Source organism: Chrysemys picta, chromosome 11 (assembly GCF_011386835.1).
Source record: "Chrysemys picta bellii isolate R12L10 chromosome 11, ASM1138683v2, whole genome shotgun sequence".
Lineage (NCBI taxonomy): Eukaryota > Metazoa > Chordata > Testudines > Emydidae > Chrysemys > Chrysemys picta.
In genome coordinates, this window is record NC_088801.1 from 9,109,545 (window position 1) to 9,127,922 (window position 18,378).

General features: G+C 41.1%; 1 protein-coding gene across 3 annotated transcripts in view; it reads left to right on the top strand.

Moving 5' to 3' along the window:
• The first annotated feature begins 568 nt into the window (after window positions 1-568).
• GLI2 (GLI family zinc finger 2) overlaps window positions 569-18,378 on the top strand; it is a 242,941-nt gene continuing 225,131 nt past the window's right edge. Inside the window, exon 1 of one of the 3 annotated variants that reach the window (XM_008167768.4) lies at window positions 569-658. The gene's annotated coding sequence lies outside the window, so the exon portion shown is untranslated. Of the gene's footprint in view, window positions 659-786; window positions 1,432-1,483; window positions 1,614-18,378 lie in introns of those variants that run through there. The other 2 variants (XM_008167769.4, XM_024104791.3) reach the window with 2 other exon arrangements.

An 18,378-nucleotide genomic window follows, 5' to 3' on the forward strand; every position in this document is an offset into this window, starting at 1 on the left:
GTAAAGTCAGTTAGCATCTTTCTACTGACTTTAATGGGCTATGGATCAGGCCCTTAGGGCATGTGGCAATCCCATCTGGAAGACTTTAATATTGTGTTTGCCTGCTATTGTATTTGAAACAAAAGCAATGAGCTGCATAAAGGGGGGGGGGGGGGAGAACCCACACAGACTTTAAGAGTTTGGAGCGTTTCTGAGATAACATTTTATTCATGTAGCTGCAGTATTTTTCCATGTACCATAGACTTAAAGCCAGCTGTATTCCACCTCTGTTCCCGCAGAAGATACCAGTGGGTTGTTTTTACAGCCCAGTTAGGAGTCTCAGAAGTAATGCAAACTTTAGGTTTAGCTTGTTAACTGAGTTCCAAATACTCCAAGTTAAAAATAAAAGTTATTGGCAAGCCAGAGCCCACTTAGCCATCAGTCTAACTGCAGCCCGCCACTAGCCAATGAATCCAAGATGCTTAGAAGTGACTTCACACAAACACAAACCTTCTTTGCCAAAGAAATTAGGGGTGTTTTGTTTGTTTTGTTTCAGATTATTTCCATCTGGTTGAAAAAAACTACCAGTGAGTGAGTGTGAGCGAGAATTCAAACTGGATACAATGTGTCAGCTATGCTAACTGATTGCCCAGAATGGACATGGAGCTACTGAAACCAGGTATGCGTGGACTCATTCTTACCGATTCACAAACACCGCCGCTGGGCCAGTGAGGAGGAAATCAACCTGCCCAGTGCTAGGGAATCTGACAGGTTTCTTGCAGGGAATCCTAGCTACTTTTCCTCCTCTGCTGTGCTTCTCTACTCCAGTATGTGAGAAAGGCCCAGCCCATCTGAGGCAGCAAATGGTGCAATTCACTGGAGGAGAAGGGGGGGGGAGGAGGATTAGAGTGAAAACAGATCCGGCACTGGATTTTGACTATGGAGATCATCTGACTTGAGTTAACAAACCCCAATTCAATTTAAGAGAGTGGGAGAGAAAAGTTTTTTCCCTCCCTCCCCCTTCTTTTTTTTAAACTTTCTTCTTGTGTCGGTGCTTGAAAGACAAAAGCTCCTCTCTCCTCCCCCCTACAGTCCTCCTAAACTTCAGCGTGTGTGTGTGTGTGTCGGTGTCCTACGCTGGGATGATGGATGGCAGAAGTGCAGAAACACGCCAGCAGCAGCGGAGGCTCCCGACACTTTTTTAAACTCTCTCCCCTCCAAACTATCATCAATGAGACTCCTCGGAGGAAGAAGGGAAAAGAGCCAAGCTGCAGCCGGGATTTGTGGTGGCGGCGGCGGCCGCAGCAACAGCTTTTAAAAAAGGCACCAAAGGGAAGGACGTCTGGAAAGTCCCTCCCACGCCCCCCCAAGTTTATGATGGGGGGCTGAATGAGTAGCCCTGCTCCGGAGCGGCTGCTGGCACGGGGAAAACTTCCTGGGTTCTCTCTCTGGGTAAAGTTGATTTTGGATGATTATCCCTTTCTCTTTGGGGTGCCTGGGTTTTGAGAGGGAGAGTGAGGAGGGGGGGGTGGGAAGTGGGGAAGAAATTTCCCTAAACTGCGCCGGATCATGCTTCCCTAGCACAGGGGTAGAGTCCCCTGCTGCCAGTGTTAGGCGCTGCACTTTGCCAGCAGGTAAGTGGCACGGGCTCTCCTGCGCTGGTTACCGTGGGGTGGAGGGGAGCTTTATCTCAGCAACTTTGGGCAGCGGGTTTTGGGGGCTGTTGTGCTTGGCTCACTTGCCTCCTGCTTGTTTCCATCTCCGAGCTGGGGCGGACTGAGCACGAGGGTGCGGGATCCCGATCGCTCCGGAGCGGAGCTGAAACTGACCAGAGTCGCGGTGTGAATTACACCCCTGCCTGGCCACCCTGGAACCCCGGGGTCGCCTAATGCTGATTCCGCGGGAGATCCCGGCAGTTCCGGGGTGTTTCCCGACCCCTCATCTCCAGCCCGCCGAGGTGTAGATTGCTCGGGGGAGACCTTTGCTGCGAGAGGCTCCTTCCTTTCCCCCACCTCACTCCTGCAAAGCGGCTTAGATGGGGGGGGAGGGGGGGGTGCAGCCCACTGCTTTCCTGTCCTCCGTCCGTGAATGGAATTGTTGCATGCATCCTGTGGGGTGCCCCCACCCCTCTTTTAGGGGTGCCGTGCTGCTGGAAGGGTACAGTAGTAATATTGGGACAGTGGGGACCGGTGCTTAAGTGACAGTCACTTCCCTGCAACTTCTGCCCCGTGCTGCACCCAGGCAGTGCCGAGACCTGCTGGTTTTCCTGCTGAAGGTAGCTGTGCTCTCCAAAGTGATCCGTGAATTTACTACTGTATTTTAAGTTTGCCCCCCACCCGTCTTTTTCTCCCCCTCCCCCCTGCCCCCGGGAGGAGCAATCTTTCAACAAGTATATTTGCTGAGGAATTTCAAAAATCCACTGCTGCAACTTGATCCCTGTGTGATGAGGAGCGGCTTGGAGAGAGCTGGGCGCCAATCCTATTAAGGATTTAGAGAGCAGAGAGTTTTCCCCTGGACTCAGTGGCTTTAAAACAATCGGGGGGATCGGCTCATCTAGATGCCTTTTCTGCCTCAAGTAATTACTGTCATTTCCTAGGAAACCTGATTTTTCCAGCCCAGGAGATTAGGATGATTTTTCAATAAATAAAATAAGATCCTGTACAGAGTTTGCCTGCAATAGACTCTGTGACTTTCACTCTCACCATGAGGTGTGTGTCCAGCCAGGGACAGAGTGCCAGCCCAGTGAAAGGATTTTCCAATTGTACACATACTACTTGATCACAAACTTGGAAAGTGGGATTATTCAGAAAGTTTCGTGGGCCAAGATTAAGTATCTATCCCACAACTCTTTTACAGAAGGCAAAGCTCTCTTTTATCTATCATGTGTATATGCTCATGTATGTATACACGTAACATTGCAACATTTGAAAATATACTAGTACAGCCCCCCCCAAATCTACTAAACCATCTTTTATTACATTGTTGATGGGGAAAAAATAAAATGTTAGTGATCCATGGAAAAAAAATACTAGCCCTGGGCTAGTGAGCAAGTACATTTTTAAAGGTTATTATATGTGTATATTTCGTTGCATATGGGTGAGTGTGCACATGTGTGAGTATATGTATATGGGTGCGTGTATGTGTATATATAACCAGTTATATATAACTGAACACAGTCTTAACTATGGAGTTACTACCACATCTGTGTGTGTGTAATGTGTGTATGTCTAATCTGTTTAGATTTCTCTATATTTGATACAATTAAGGATACGCCCTCCTTTACACATATTGAAACAAACATTTTATTGGGTTATGATGAAATTTTTAGAGCTTAACGGCTATAGACAAAAGGAGCAGTTGTAAAACTTTTTTTTGCAATTGAGGCTCTTGGGATGTACAAGAATTTGAAAGTAAACGTTTCACTAGCATGCTGCATAAAATAGCATTTAAACAAATATTGTATTGGCATGCACTGTGGAGCTAGTGCCAAGAAAGTAAAGTAAATAAACCATGAAATCCAAAATATACAGATGTGGAATAGACTGATTTGCTATAAGACTTACCGATTTGATCTGTTTGTTCTAGCTACCTTACGTTTTTTAAAAAAAGATTTGTTTTTAGGTTACTAAAACTAATTTGTATAACTTTGCTAGGGGAAAAGCAGAGAATTCTGCCTACATTTTACATTTACCTGGGAAAGGAAACCCTGATAAATTATCATTTACACTACTTGATTGCTTGAAATGCATGGTAATTATTGTGTATAGCATGTACCTTTGTTGAATTGGTTTGATTCAGTTTTTCTGAGCTGTGGATATGGTAATTTGCATTTGGGCTGGAATTCCAGGAAATTTTGACACCTGTCAAACTTTAATTTTACTAAAAAAGGGCATATTGCGTGTAATTAAAAATCTGACACATTTTTAAAACATGAATTAAATTCAAGGGATTTTTTTTAGTGCAGTTAGTTTTTTGAAACTTGTCATACTTTGATCAGATGACCTACCCAGAATACCAGAAAGTGCACAATTAAGTAAAGTTGAACTATTATTCTATGGATCCCTGTCTATCCAGCCTTGTCTTGTATGTTTGTAAAAGAGCTAATCTTTAAAGAAAGGTGAGGTAAGATTCACTTGATCTTGAATGTTGTTGTTGTCTTAAGTGTGTGACTTTGAAGTGCCCAGAAATGCAACTGCTGTTCTTCAAAAAAACCAACAGATCTTGAGGACTGTTTCCAACTTCCTTTCAATGTCTCTTTTTTTCAGTGTGTCAAAGGGGATGTATACAGATGGACAAATATTATTTGTATTTGGATTAGCTCATTAATATGAGAAAAAATAGAGAATCGGGTCCAAATTTTCTCTGATAAACTGGAGTTGAAGTTACTTCGGATTATACATGTATAAATGAAAACAGAACTTGATCCTACCTCTCTAGTACATAACCTAGATTTTCATGTCACCTTAACTTTAAAAAAAACAAACAAACGGATAGTGTTGTTTCTTTCACCATGAAATTATATAAATGACCACATTTTTGGATGAGATTTGAAAAGCAATTGAAATGTTTACGGTAAAAGACTGGTATCATTTTGCTGTTTTCCTTATTCTGGTTACCTTAAACCGGAACCGGGTCTTTTCCTTACAGTGCCTTGCTAATGTCACCAGACAGAAAGGACTACTTACTATATGATGGTTTTGGAATTACATCTTGGAGTCTATCAGTGATTTAAAGATGATTAATTTTTTTCCTGATCCTGATATTTTAGTTGGTGTTTTTAAAGCAGCTTTCAAACACTAGATTTATTGTTTTGGGACAAGGTAGCACATCAAAATAACAACACCAGGATGATCTCAATTCTTAACTTTAAAGTAGAAACCCAGTCAACTGCCTCCCCCTATTTTTGGTGGCCTACTGTAAGCCAGTTGTTTGTACTGCAATCTGAAAGATACACAAATACTCCGTGCTTTTTGTGCTCTGAGAAGTGCTCTGTTCACAAGTTTCCAAGTGCAGATTAGTGAAGATAGTGGATTCAGTAAACAGTCACCAAAATCTATATTTATTTGTGCAGCAAACACCTATCCATTGCTTCCCCACAAAGAGGCCACTTAATAATCTGGTGGAGGATTCTGAGTCAGTGAGTTTTTAAAAGAGGCTACTTTGGAACATTAGATGTGACCATAGCATCAAACTAATTAGTTGCCACTCCAAACCATAGCTTCCAGGGCTTCACAGAAATGTGATATTTGCACTTCCCACTCTCAGTTTAGGCAGCTCATTCAATAGTCTGCATTTCTACTGATGGAGAAGATTGCAAAGCATTGGTTGAAAACTGCACAACGGCTTTATATACCTGTGTAAGTATTTTAAAAAACTGTAGCAAACATTGACCAGTATTCCGTATCTTACAGCTACTTCTGCTACATTCCCAATACTACCTAAAAATAGATATTCAGTAATTATGAGGGATAATATAACAAAATAAAACCAGCATGAATGATTTCCAGTACAAGAAGACGTTGTGTTGGCAAGCAAGCAATAATCACACACATACATAAAAGTGTGTGTGTAAAATCAAATAAGAGAGATATAGCATTAGATCATGTAAACAGCTGATCAGGAACAGTTAATATGTTCCTTTCTGAAATCCATTGAGAAATCATATATCTGATCTTCCATACTAAGCTTGATGTGGGAGGGATGAATTATTTAGGCTATTTGTTTGTGTCCACTAGTTTTGGTGCAGTTTGAGACATCTAGGGCCTGATTTTCAGAAGTCCTATGCAGCAAGAACTTCAGTAGGATTTATGGTTGCTAAGCCCCACTGAAAATGGGGCCAGAACTGGACACCCAAAATCAGTGGGCATTTTTGAAAATAGAGGCCTTAATGTCTTGTTCAAAGCCTGATAGTAATCAGTGGGAGCCTTGTCCTGTTGATAAATTTTTTCATGTCTCAAATCTTTTTGAGTCTGTCACCTTTAAGTAGATGATAAATATCCAGAAAGAATGAAATTAGAATTTAGGTTCCAGAATTTATTATTATATTATTTCTTCTACCTTCTAAGCATTTATTCTCATTCAAAAGGAGTTTAGCAGCTTTATCCTTTAATTTTGTGAAATTGCAAGAGTAAGCTTTAAGCTGTCTTTGACATTTTGGTTTAACTTGAATAGGTTAATGTGTTTTTTTTTTTTTTTTTAAGAAAACAAGTTGGTGGGAAGTGTGTTTTAACTGTGAGTACCCGATTTCAGCCATTAGCATAAGAAAAAAAGTTTTAGTGCATTTACTATTGTATTGAATGAAGAGTTCCAACAGTCAGGGAAAAGAAAGTGAAAGGCTGTAAAGAAATGATGGTCTATTCAGATTATTCAGCAGCCCAAAGCTCTGGTCATCTGCCTCTGAAATCTGTGATCGGGATATCACTTTTATCTTCCTGTGCCTTTCTCTTGCCTTTTTCACACGTTCACTTTTGTCAAGGTTTATTGATCACGTTTTCTTCTCTGCAAATCTGTGGAAAATTTAATGAACCAAAAACAACAGTGAAATAAAAGGAACTTTTTATTCATTAGCGCTAGATTGAATTTTTTTCTTTAGCCTGTACCCCCTTGCCTCCCTTGTGTGTGATTGTGTAACTGTAGTACTTACAGTAGATACAGTTGAAATGGCTGCATTAGTAATTCTGTTCCAGGGCAAAGTTTATTTAATGTGTGTGACCTAGTACTAAGTCTAATTCTTATCACTTCTCTCTCTCTCTCTCTCTCTCTCTGTTGTTGTTGTTACTTTTCTGAGTTTCAGATTCTTGACTGTGTTGCTTATAGAGTTAAATATGATAAAGTGTGTATTCTGGAAAGTATGTACCTATGTTAGAATGAAACCTGTTTGCTATCTGGTAATTAAACCAAAATTTAAATGATTGCAGATTACTAGTCGTTATTTACAACCCTGATTGTTTTGGTGCCATGATCTTTGTTCATTACACATCTGCTTTACTACTGTGCTGCCCTAGAGCGCTTTGTGATGCAAATGTTTTTGTTAACTTACAAATAGTTTCAGTATCTAGACCATCTCAGGTGACATAGTTAAAGCTCTTCTTTTCTCCCAGCTGCAACGAAAAAGCTCTAATTAAATGTGGCTTCCAGTATGATTAAGTTTTGCTGACATTTTCCATGCAGCAATTTACCTTTATGGAATCTGTTGAACTATGGCTCTTTTTCGATCCTGTCATTGGGGGTGAGGGGGAAATTTAGCAATGCACTTTTTAACATTCATTTTGTTTCTGCAGCTTGCAAGTGTTGGAAAATAAATGAAAATGGAGGTACACATCTGTTAGAGATATTTCTTTGCTATCCATTGAGAGTGTTACTGTTACTTATTAGTCTGAATGAAATACTAAAGTGCAAAACCTAAAGGGAGGAAAATTATAATGTTCTGCAGAATGATCCAAAACATTTCAGTAATATTACTGTAAGTTGTCATGCTTTGGACCATTACAGCAGTACTATGTGTAAGGGATGGGTTAACAGATAGTGTAGGGCAAATGTCCCTAGATATACCATAATTATATTATAAATTTTGAGATATCTGTGGTTGCTCGTGTTTCATACACGTCAATGATTGTATTCATTATAGGAATACACTCCTGTGGTTTATACTTCCACCTGGTTTATTCAAAGGATTTTGTACCCTGCAGGGTGAATTCCATTGAATAACATTGGGTTCCTACTTAGAAAAAGTAAAAACACTCTTTCCTCCATGAAAGGTGAATGGTAAGGCTCCAAGACTGCGCTGCATGCAAATAAACAATGTGAACCCAGTGAAACCTTTGCAGAGTAACATGCCTTTACCTTACAGCTGTGCAACTAACTAAAACCTGTATGAATTCAGAGCTCTGTTCAGTTGGGAGCTGCAGTATATTACCCATTACTCCAATTCCTTTAATGTTGGCAGGACAATTTCCATTTTAAGAATGCTATGAACGGCTCAGCTGAACAAATCGTTTTTGTTTTGTTTTGTTTTGGGGGCGGGAGGGGAAGTTCCCAATGTGATGCTGTAACATTGTACCTTTGTACTTTATAATTATCACCATCACAATTTTGAATGCTCATTTACTGAAAGTTAAATACAACTTTATTTTTACCCCCAGCTTATAGAGCAAGGATGTTAAATTATATTGTGAGTGGGTGACCTGAAAGTTGTCTATCAATTCCAGCTTTATTAGATATCTAATGATTTTAAGTAATTTGATACAGTTATTACTATTAACTGAAAAACCCTTTAAATAGCCAGTCACTTTTTTTCAACGTCATGAAAAGAAGTATTAGAGTATATTTCCCCCTCCCCCTTTATATTGATCTGTAGGGTCCTATTAGAGCCCCCTTTTATCAGCCCTTCTTAAAAGAAAGATCTGTTGATTACTGTGGTGTTAAAAGAGCATCAGTTCCAAAGACCAAGATAGGTCCTTTTCAGAGCGATCCTTAGCAATGCCTCTTTGTGTGGTGGACAATGCAATAAGTCAGACAGGACGTTTTGAGCCACATCTATAAGGAACTGTAAGGGCCACTGAAGTACACTTGTGTTAAGTTGAATTGATTGAAATTTAATGGCTGTTAGTGGCTATGAATGGTAATGATTTTCTAGTATCTTTATCATGCTTGACATTAATAACTGGAGAGTGTGTATGTGTGAAGCCTGTGTGTTATTCATTTTAAAAGATACTTGCTCCCACCCCTCTTTCCCATAATTTAGTTGTTTTGATGCTTTAAAAAAAATCTCAGGCCTCAAAGAGCATGTACATCTTGTCAACATAATTTTGTGCCCATGATTTTTATTTTTTCCAATCCCGACATAAATCAGACTACAATATAACGAGCGTGATGAATTTGTTTTACATGCCATCATGAATTAATGTTATGCAAATGGAAGCTTTACAGGTACTGTGATTTACTTAATAATTGCAAGTTCTAATATTTAAGCACATTCATTATGTTTGAGTTTTTAAAAAGTACATATTTTAAAATGTGAAATGTGAGATTTGTGTGCATTTGCTGTGTAAGCACATCTTGAGGGCTAAGGAAGAATCAATCAGCGTTTGCTTTGGGCATCTTTTTCCTCTAGATGCTACAGAGACATTTCAAACAGAATAATCAAATATTTGTGTATATGGGGGAGAAGGGTATTGGTGAGGAAATGAGGCTTTAAAGTCTATGAAGTAGTAGAAAACTGCAAAAACCAAGTCAGTTTAGCTGCTTTTTTTTTTAAAGATCTGCACAATGGGTTTTACTATGCAAAGTAGTCTTTATTTCATTCCTAAATCTGCACTGAGAATCATTCTGGGGGACTGCAGTCTCTAACCGTACACTCAGAACAATCTGAAGAATTGGTGAGAGCTATAGGCGTTCTGGGTCAAAGGTGAATGTGAGTGTGATCGCAGGGTTTTCAGTCTTTGATATCATTTTTAGAATGCTTCCCAAAGGCTAAGGACAAGGGAGAAGAAGTCTGACACATAAATATATCTTGAATCTCTGAAGATAAGAATAGATTTTGACTTTATTTCTCAAAAAATTGAGGTCACTCTGGGCTGATGACAGACTGAAAGTCCATCAGTCAATTTTTTTCAAATAAACAGACCTGAGGAACTTCTGTTTGATACATTGTGTGCGTACAGGTAGTGACAGTATGTTTAGGTTTTGAAGTTTGTGGTCCAGATGTCAAGGTTTAGAGTAAATGTCTGGTCGTCATTGCCCAGGTAGTACGAATCCCATTGAATTAACAAATTCAAAAGTAAGCTTTTCTGAGCAGTATTCAACCATCCTGCGTATTTGTCTGTGGATCCTGGAGCTTTTAGTCATGTGACTAGACCCTGAGTAGATCTGGCTTTCATCCATTGTTCCCAGGCAAATCCATAGGAGTATTGACAGGACTGCAGGATTTCACCTGATGGGTAGTAGTTTGAAGGACTGTATATGCAGTTATGTGTCTCTTTTTAATATATGGGAAAAATTCACCCTGTTCTCCACTCAGAATAGGAGGTAAGTGGTACATGGGCTTTGTAAAGTGCCCTTTGCAGAGGGGTGAATTCCCCCCATGTGCACAGTGGTCAAGCTAATCATCTTGTTTTGGGAACCACAGCTTTGGTATTTCCTAACTAGTGCTGGTTGGAGAAATTTTAGCAGAACCATATTATGTTAAAATATGTGGTCCCACTTCCATCAAAATCAAAATGCTTCATGAATTCAGGCTGAGATTGACAGAATTTGATTTTGGAAAAAAACTGGTTGAAAAAGTCCCGAGGAGTTTAAAAAATGTAACTGAATTAAATTTTTAGATATATTGTTCTGAAGTGATTTTTTCATATTGAATTTTTTTACCTTTGCATTTTAATACCAAATTAAAAAATGAAAATAAAAATGAAATGTTTTGATAGAAGAAATATGCATTTCTCCCCCCTTTCATGGGAAATTTCAAAATTTTTGTTTTCTGCTCTGATTTGGAATATAACCAAATCTCAAAATCCTTCATGACACAGAACTTCTGTTCTCCTCACAGCTCTATTCCTGAATATTTCTGTATTCTGAGCATTACTACTGCATAAAGTTGAACATGTGAAGTGTTTAGCTAAATAAGGGCCATAATCATAAGCATAGTTTGACTTCTATATTTGGTGGGGGGGCAGCTCCAATCAGGCCAATGAGGTTGCGGAGTGGGGAGAGGTGCTAATTCTACATCTGTCCAAGGCTTGCAGTTTGGGGGGGCAATGCCCCCAACCTACGCCCATGGCTATAATGAATGTATTAGTCTTTCATTTCCTTGTATGTGCAAGGTTTTTTAAGAAAAGAGAGTGAAGAGAACCTTTGTACCCATCTTGGTTCCACTGTCTCAAGGACTCCTTAAGGCACCACTTTGTTCCTTAGAATATATTCTGATTGCGTCTTCTAGTCAAAGCAAAATTCTTGACACTTATACATTTACTCCTAGAGCTGTGACGGTGCCAGTTGAGTTTTGGAATATGTGATGACATCATTCTGCTAAATTCAGTGCCTCCAATAGTGGGACCAGAATTCCCACTTTGGGATTAGTGGATATTATGTGGTGATAGGAGGCGTGGGGGTGAGGCTGATTCCTGGAGGATTTGGCAGCTTGTAGAAGGAGGATTGTAATGAAAGGAGGGAGCATTAACAGTTGGGAGGGACTTGGGTAGTAGTAATAAAATAGGAGCATGCCACTCAAGATTAGTTACCTCTACCTCCCTCTTTTCAGATGATACATGAAGAAGCACAGAAGGTTGGATGGCTTTTCCAACAGGCATCCCTTTTCCTCTGGTCTCTCTCAGACTTGTGTGCTTAGGATGTAAATATGTAGAGCATATGAAATCTGCGTTGTATGCACAGTCTGATGATCGCATGCTCCAAAAATCACTTTAAGGGAGGGGGAACTGACAGGGGGCAGGATAAAATGGATCTAATGGCCAAAGCCCACGTGGCTTCCACTTTTCCTTGTTCTCATATGTACACCCTTCCAGACTGAATGGACCTGCCAGAGTCACACAGGCCTGCCCTCCATCCAGTGAAGGCAGGCTAAACTTCAGTTCTGTGTGGTTCACTATGTGTGGATCTTTTGAACAAGACCTTAAGAATCACGGTCCTGTGTGACTATGAAATGTCCAAGATGCTTTTTGTGAAAGCAGGAGTTTATCCTGGGTGTCTTAATCATTAGTTCCCCTCTCCTACTTAGTGTGGTGTTGTGGGTGATTGGCTGCCACCCTAGAGATGACTGCAGTTTAGTGGCCCTGTAATGAATACAGGGCTCTTTTTTCTCTTGTTATATGTTAGATGCTAAGATGCAGGCTGTGTTTCCTATTAGCCAAACAGCATACCTTCTGGGTGTACTAAATCACCCATCCCTAAGAACAGTTGTGTAACTTACTGTGTAGGCTGGACTGCTGAACCATCGGTGCTGAGGTTCAAACAAAGTGCAGTGCTGCAGGTGCTGTTTTATAGGCTGGTTGCTTTAAAATGTCACACCTTTCCGTCTCTACTATTTCACCAGCTAATATGAGCTAATGGAATTTAGGCATCATATGTTCCTCCCTCTTTCCCTGGAGGTTACACGTTTCTAAGCACCCTTGAGCATGAGTTTTAAGGTCACCAGTGGCATTTTTAGGTCACAAAACTGCAGAGTGCCCTGTCTTCGAGCCAGGTAATGAAATGACTAATTAGTTCTTATATCATTGTGGTTATCTTATCTTTTTCTCTCCACTTGGTTCAGTTCTGAAATAGCATGAAGCCTGGTAGGGGAAAATGTTTGAGAATTATTTCATTTGAAACTTAGAGATAGCTATGCTCTGGGGTCTCCAGATGAGAAGTACTTTGCACTTACAGTTCATTTCACCTGTGGCTCTCAAAGCATCAATCATAATATGTTCTCATAGTTAAAAATATCACTCATATCAGTATCCTTATAAAACTCTTATAATAATGGTTCAAAACACTTCAGCATACAATGGTAATATTATGGTTTAGGTTGGGTTATTAATGGAGGATAAGAGCAAAGGTTTCTTTAGTGTATATATAGATACCTGTGTAAAGGTACATTGCAATTAAACTGTCCCTTTAAACCTTCAGAACTAGACACACTGGACAATGCAGAACTCTGGGTGTATCAAAGCGACATTAACCTATTTTAGTTTTCACTTTTCTCAGGTGTTGCTGGCATCTGCTCGTGACAGATGCTTTGTGATAAAGCCGTCAGATCAGCGTGCCTTTGGAGATACCAGCACTCCATGTTGATACTTGCAGAGTGCTGTAGCCAAATATTCTTTAATTGTCTTATTAAGTAGGGAATTAAGCTCTGCACTTTGACTGTTTTGGTGCCAGTGGCTCTTATTGCAGGCTTTGGCATGGCACCATTCTTCTTCTTCTTCTTCTTCTTCTTCTTCTTTTTTTTTAAGATCCAATGTTGTTTTAATTATGTGGAAATTGAGTTGAAGCATAAAATCTGATGAGAACAATGACTAATTTGGTATACGGTATGTAAACTCAGATTTTATGTCCTTCCCTTCAGAATATTATGTGGGGTTTTCAGTTCTAATGCTTGTGATGATTTAAGAAATAAAAAGCAGAAATCCTCACTGTTGCCAGACCACAGGCTCCTTAGCGCCAGACTTAGAGACGAGCTTCACATGTTGTACATTTTAAAAGCACACCATGTGTTATTCTTTAGCTAGCTCAGCCCCCCCTCACTATATAATCTCTTCCCCAACCAATCTAACAGATTAGCTTTAATTAAATAAACTTTTCTCTTCCCCTGCTTCCGTGCTGTCGCGGGACAGTGGCCGCAATTGCGGTATTCTGTACCTATCTCCTGATGTGAAACCATCTGCCCAGTTAAGGGTCTAAACTCACAGAAGAGATTGGAACCTGCCCTAGTATAATGGTGTCTCTTCTGCTTTAAATCATTACTTGATATTGTTATTTAGTCCTGTGTTGTGCATTAGGATCAAAAGCTCACAAGTGGCTAAACATATGTTTAGAACTTTTTCTCAGGGGATGTAAGAGGTTTCAGTTTCTAGCTGGGTTAGTTGCAATCCATGAGTCTAAAAGGGAGACTCTTTGCCATTGGAATATTTTTGTTTCTGGAATTATGTTTTTACTCCTTCTTTTCTACACGCTTTGAACTTTTTTTCCCCACCCAATGCTCAAGAAAGGAATAAGACAGACCACGCTGGCTAGGCTTGGGCACAGTGCAGGGAGAATACTGGCAGCTTGAGAAAACACCTAGTTATTGTCAACAAGGTTAAGCTGTTTATTGTGAAACCACAAAAAATAAACAAATTAATCTGGAACAGTTGGGTCTTTCCTGACATGAGAGCTGTTCCAAGGGGGTATAGCTGTAAAACATTATCTGATACAACCTCCTTTCCATCTTGTACAACTTGCAGTAAGGCACAGCTTCTCACTGTAAACCAGGCTCCATTAGGTATTATAAATCAAAGGTCATATTCTGGCCCCTGCCCTGGCCTCTATGTGGTATTCTGGCAGCATATGGGGGTTGCAATAGCCCAAGGGAGAATTCTGCCCCCACAGGAGCTGTGTATGACTGGTCCACTGCCCCCTTCATGGCCTATGGTTTAGGGGGTGTGCCAGGCACAGGAGGAGGGTGTGTATGACAGAGTTTACTCATCAGAGTGGTGCCTCCTGCTGGCCATCTGGGGGATTAGCTCTCTCAGCCGGCGCACTCTCTCCTGGTGGTGCCTCTCCCACTGTCTTCTCCGTCTACAGCCCTGTCTCAACCCAGGAACCGCAGCGTCCTTTTCATGACTCTGCCCCCCAGCTGTGTCACCAGCTGTGTTTTCCCCCTTCCAAGAGGAAAGTATCTCAGTCCAAATAGTCCAGCCACTTCCCCAGTGGCAAGTGTGTGTATGGGGGGAACCCGGACCCAAACACTACTCTGGATCCCGACCCAGGGACCCTGTCAATAGCAGCCTCCTGTTGCCTCTCCTTAACTTCTCCACCAGAGCTGCTTCAATTCTCTGGGCCACTTTCCCATGACTCCAGCACTTTCTTCTCCCTCTTCTCCCGGCCTCCAGCCAGCATCTTCCAGCAGCCAGCCAGGAGATCCCACTTGCTCCCCCGGTCCCTGCCAGCAACTGCTCTGTCCAAGGTGCTGCCTTCCTGTAGTCCGCTAGGAACACAGTCCTCTCTCCTTGGACTCCCACAGCAACTAACCCTGCTCTGCCTTGCAGCCCCTTTTAGGTAAGCCCTCTGGGCCCTGATTGGCTGCTCTGTACAGCCTCTCTCCATGTGCAGCCTCCCTAGGCTGTTTTTAACTCCTTCCTTTACAGTGTGGGGTGAACTCCCCATCACAAGGTGGTCATAGTGACCTAGCACTGTGGATGTTCTGGACTGCCGAGGAAGCCATTGGTAGCCTTGGGAAGGCTACCATAAGTTAGAGCGGCCTTCACAGACTAACTCATGCTAGAGGGCTGTTCCAGTCCCTGGCACAGGCAGAATCCAGGTGGTGTAAAGATGGCTTAAAGTGCTGTTAGGTTTGTGATGGCCAGAAGGGAAGTACTTCATCTTTGTTGGTCAAGATTGTTTTCATGTCCCATCAGTGGGCAGGGTACCAGCTATTCTTAATGGAAACTACAGTAGACGTCTCTCAAGAAAAGATTGGTTGTTATTGATATCTGTACCCAGTCTTCCTTTTTCAGCAAAGCTTGATGAGAAAATTGTGGCAGGACAACTGTGAGGGAATATGGACTTCTCAGACTTCCTTGATTTTAGTCAGTGAGGTTTTAGGCTCAGGTGTGGCCCCAGAAAATGTGCTGTCAGTGTTGGTTGAGTATCATGAGAATGATGATTCTTTTAATGCTGTCGTCTGCCTTTGATATCATAGATCATGGTGTATTGTGAGATGTCTGCTGTCCCTAGCAGGAGTGGCTCTGCCTCTTTCTCTGAGAAGTCCCAGAGGACTTCCCTAAACTGCCGTCTATCCCAAGAACTCTTTTATGGTGGAATGCCACAGGCTACTACTGTTTTCTCACCACTGCTGTACAATGTATGGATCAGGCCCCTAGAAGGGTTATAAGGACATGGGTTCAGAATAGTAATGGTACCTAGCTCTGAATCGCTAACGTGGCTGGTTCACTGGAATGGATGACCCAATAGCTGCACATGGTTGGGGCTTGCAGGCTGGCAAACTAGCTTAGACTCCCCTGGAAACATCTCATATTATATCTGTTTGCCCAGTCAAGGGAGCACGGCTGCTGTTTGTAACACAGGTTCATAATTTAGGGGTCTTGTTAGATACTTGGCTACTCAAGTAGGAGCTGTGGCCAAGAACTCTATTTTCTGTCATTGTCTGTATGACTGTTTCTTTCTAATGTGCACGTTGCTACAATTATTCACGCCTTTCATCGCCTTTTCCTAGGTTGCACTTCTGTGCTCTACGTGGAACTTCCAGGAGCTGTTTCTAGTGCAGAATGTTGGTGCCCACTTACCAGCCGTGTGTCATACAGAGACATAGACTGGTGCTCTTCAGTCTGCACTAGCTGCCCACAAACTTCCGGGTGTAGTTTAAGGTATTGCTTTTTAATCCAGGAGTCTCTAAATGATTTGGAAGTTAAGTACCGAAGATGCATCCCCCTTCCTGTATGATCCCACCACCTTTGTGCTCAGTGGAGACGGCTGAGCGGGATCTCCCTGATTTATAAATGAGTGTGCCTTTGATAGCTTATTTGCCATGAAGGTTCTTCGAATTCACTTTCCCCTGCCCTCCCTCGATCTGACAGAACTAAGGTTTGTTCAGCTGGGTCCTCTATGAAGCTCATATTTTCTTTTGGGTGCCTTGAGGGACATAGATGCGTGATGGCTATGGTTGTTGATGATGGTGAATGGTGATCATTATGCTGACAAGTATTACTGTGCTATTGTATGGGAAGTTCAATAGGTGTTTTTATTCTTTGGTGTGTTTTTTCCTGTCAAGTACTAAAAAGAAAACAAATAAACGGAAGGGTAAAGGATTTGAACATTTGGATGATTTGAGATTTAAGTCACCTACCTAGATTAGGTTTACATACCCAGGGTTACCTTTCAACTTCAGAATGTGTTCTGTGGAAAAAATATGTAGCAGGATTTCATACAGGATATTGTAATAATTTATATCACATGAGTATTCCAGACCTCCCTTCTGCCATAGGCCAGACAAGTACTGAATTACCATTTGGATTTTTTCTGTTAATTTTGTAGATCCATGAGTGAATCAGCATTGATACAGCAGGGCAAAGACCAAGATTTGCGATATGTCATGTTATAGATCCAACTGAAATTATGTAAATGCTTAGATGGTTTCATTTTTCTCTTTTACTTAAAAATTTGGAACGCTTTTTAAAAATACTTCTGTTTTAACCAAAAAAAAAAAAAAAAGGAAACTATTCAAGTTCTGAAGTTGTTTCATGGGTAACAGAAAAATAGTGTTTGTGCTCCTATTGGAAATCAATGATAATAACTTATTTTCTGATGCCATCATCATGATCAGGCCCAGTAAATTACTGTCGTATTCCTTCACTCACTATACTTTAAGAATTCATAAATTTGGAGCTACCTATGTAAACCTCAGCTTCTGTGAATTTACATTTAAAATATGCAATGACTGTATGCAGCTGGCATTCCTATCCTGCTCCTAGCACAGCACGCACAGATGCTGGCAAGGGTCCAAACTTACTTTCCTCCTGGGGATTGTCTTGCTGTAAATTTAAATGACAGAGAACAAAAACTATCTGCCAGAGCTTGCTCCTTTCTTGGCTGTTTCTTGAGTTGCTCCCTGGGGGTCCCATTCTGTCCCTCTGCCTACTTCATTTTGCTTCAGAGACACAAGCTGGAGCTAATGGGATCCATTTGGTTTGATCACCAGCATGAGCCAGAAGAACATCTCTGTGCAGTAGCCTAGAACTTGACTGGGTTTCGTAACCATGTGTTTACCATAATTTTCAAGGACCTCTACTTTGTTGTCCTCCATTCAAACATTGGACGCTGTAATAATTAATAACCTAACATCCATTTAATCTTCTCCTTAATACAAGACTAAACCTTGAATGGCCAATAAGAAATGAGTTTATCTAGCTGGTTCCTACTGGACTGGTGTCTACATCACTGTAACCTGCTATTATAAATGGTTGTAGATGGAGAATGCGTAATGGAAGCTAATGTTAGAAATAAATGTTTTTCACTTTTTTTAAAAGGGTATGGGGGAAAACAGCTGTTCTCTTTGGAAATCCTGTGGGTGGGAAAGTGTAAAAAGTTCACATATTGTTGAGGAGGCGGTGATGATGTGCAGTATGTAGTATCTGAAGATGTACTGAGAGACTAGATGACTTGATGAGGATAATGAGATAATACACTCTTCATCTGTATGTCACTGGTTTGAGACCAATCTCAGAGATTGAAAACTGTTGTCATTTGATGGCTGATTAGTGGCTCCAGTGTAGTCTCCAGTAGAGTGTGGTGTTCAGACACCATCACAACTAACACTAATCATGAACTCTATTATTAGCAGTGAATCTCGATAGAGAGAGCTGAAAGGGAATGGAGACTGAACCCCCTCTCAGCCATGTCTGGGGAGCTGAATTGGGCAAGCTTTCATGGCTGCCTCCCATGCACCTGCCTCTCTTCTGTGGCAAGACAGAGGACTTTGAAATCCCTGAGCAATAATATTCCACAAGTACTGCATGCACACAGCAAATAATTGTTTAAATTGTGGTTTTACATGATATCAGCTATTTTAGGGCTGCTCTGTTCTGTTTTGTTCAGATCACTGTATTAGAGGAAATGTACAATAGGACTTTTTATATGCGTGGAAAGGATAGCCATGGCTTTATAAAGAACGATGTGTTGGAGAAATGACAT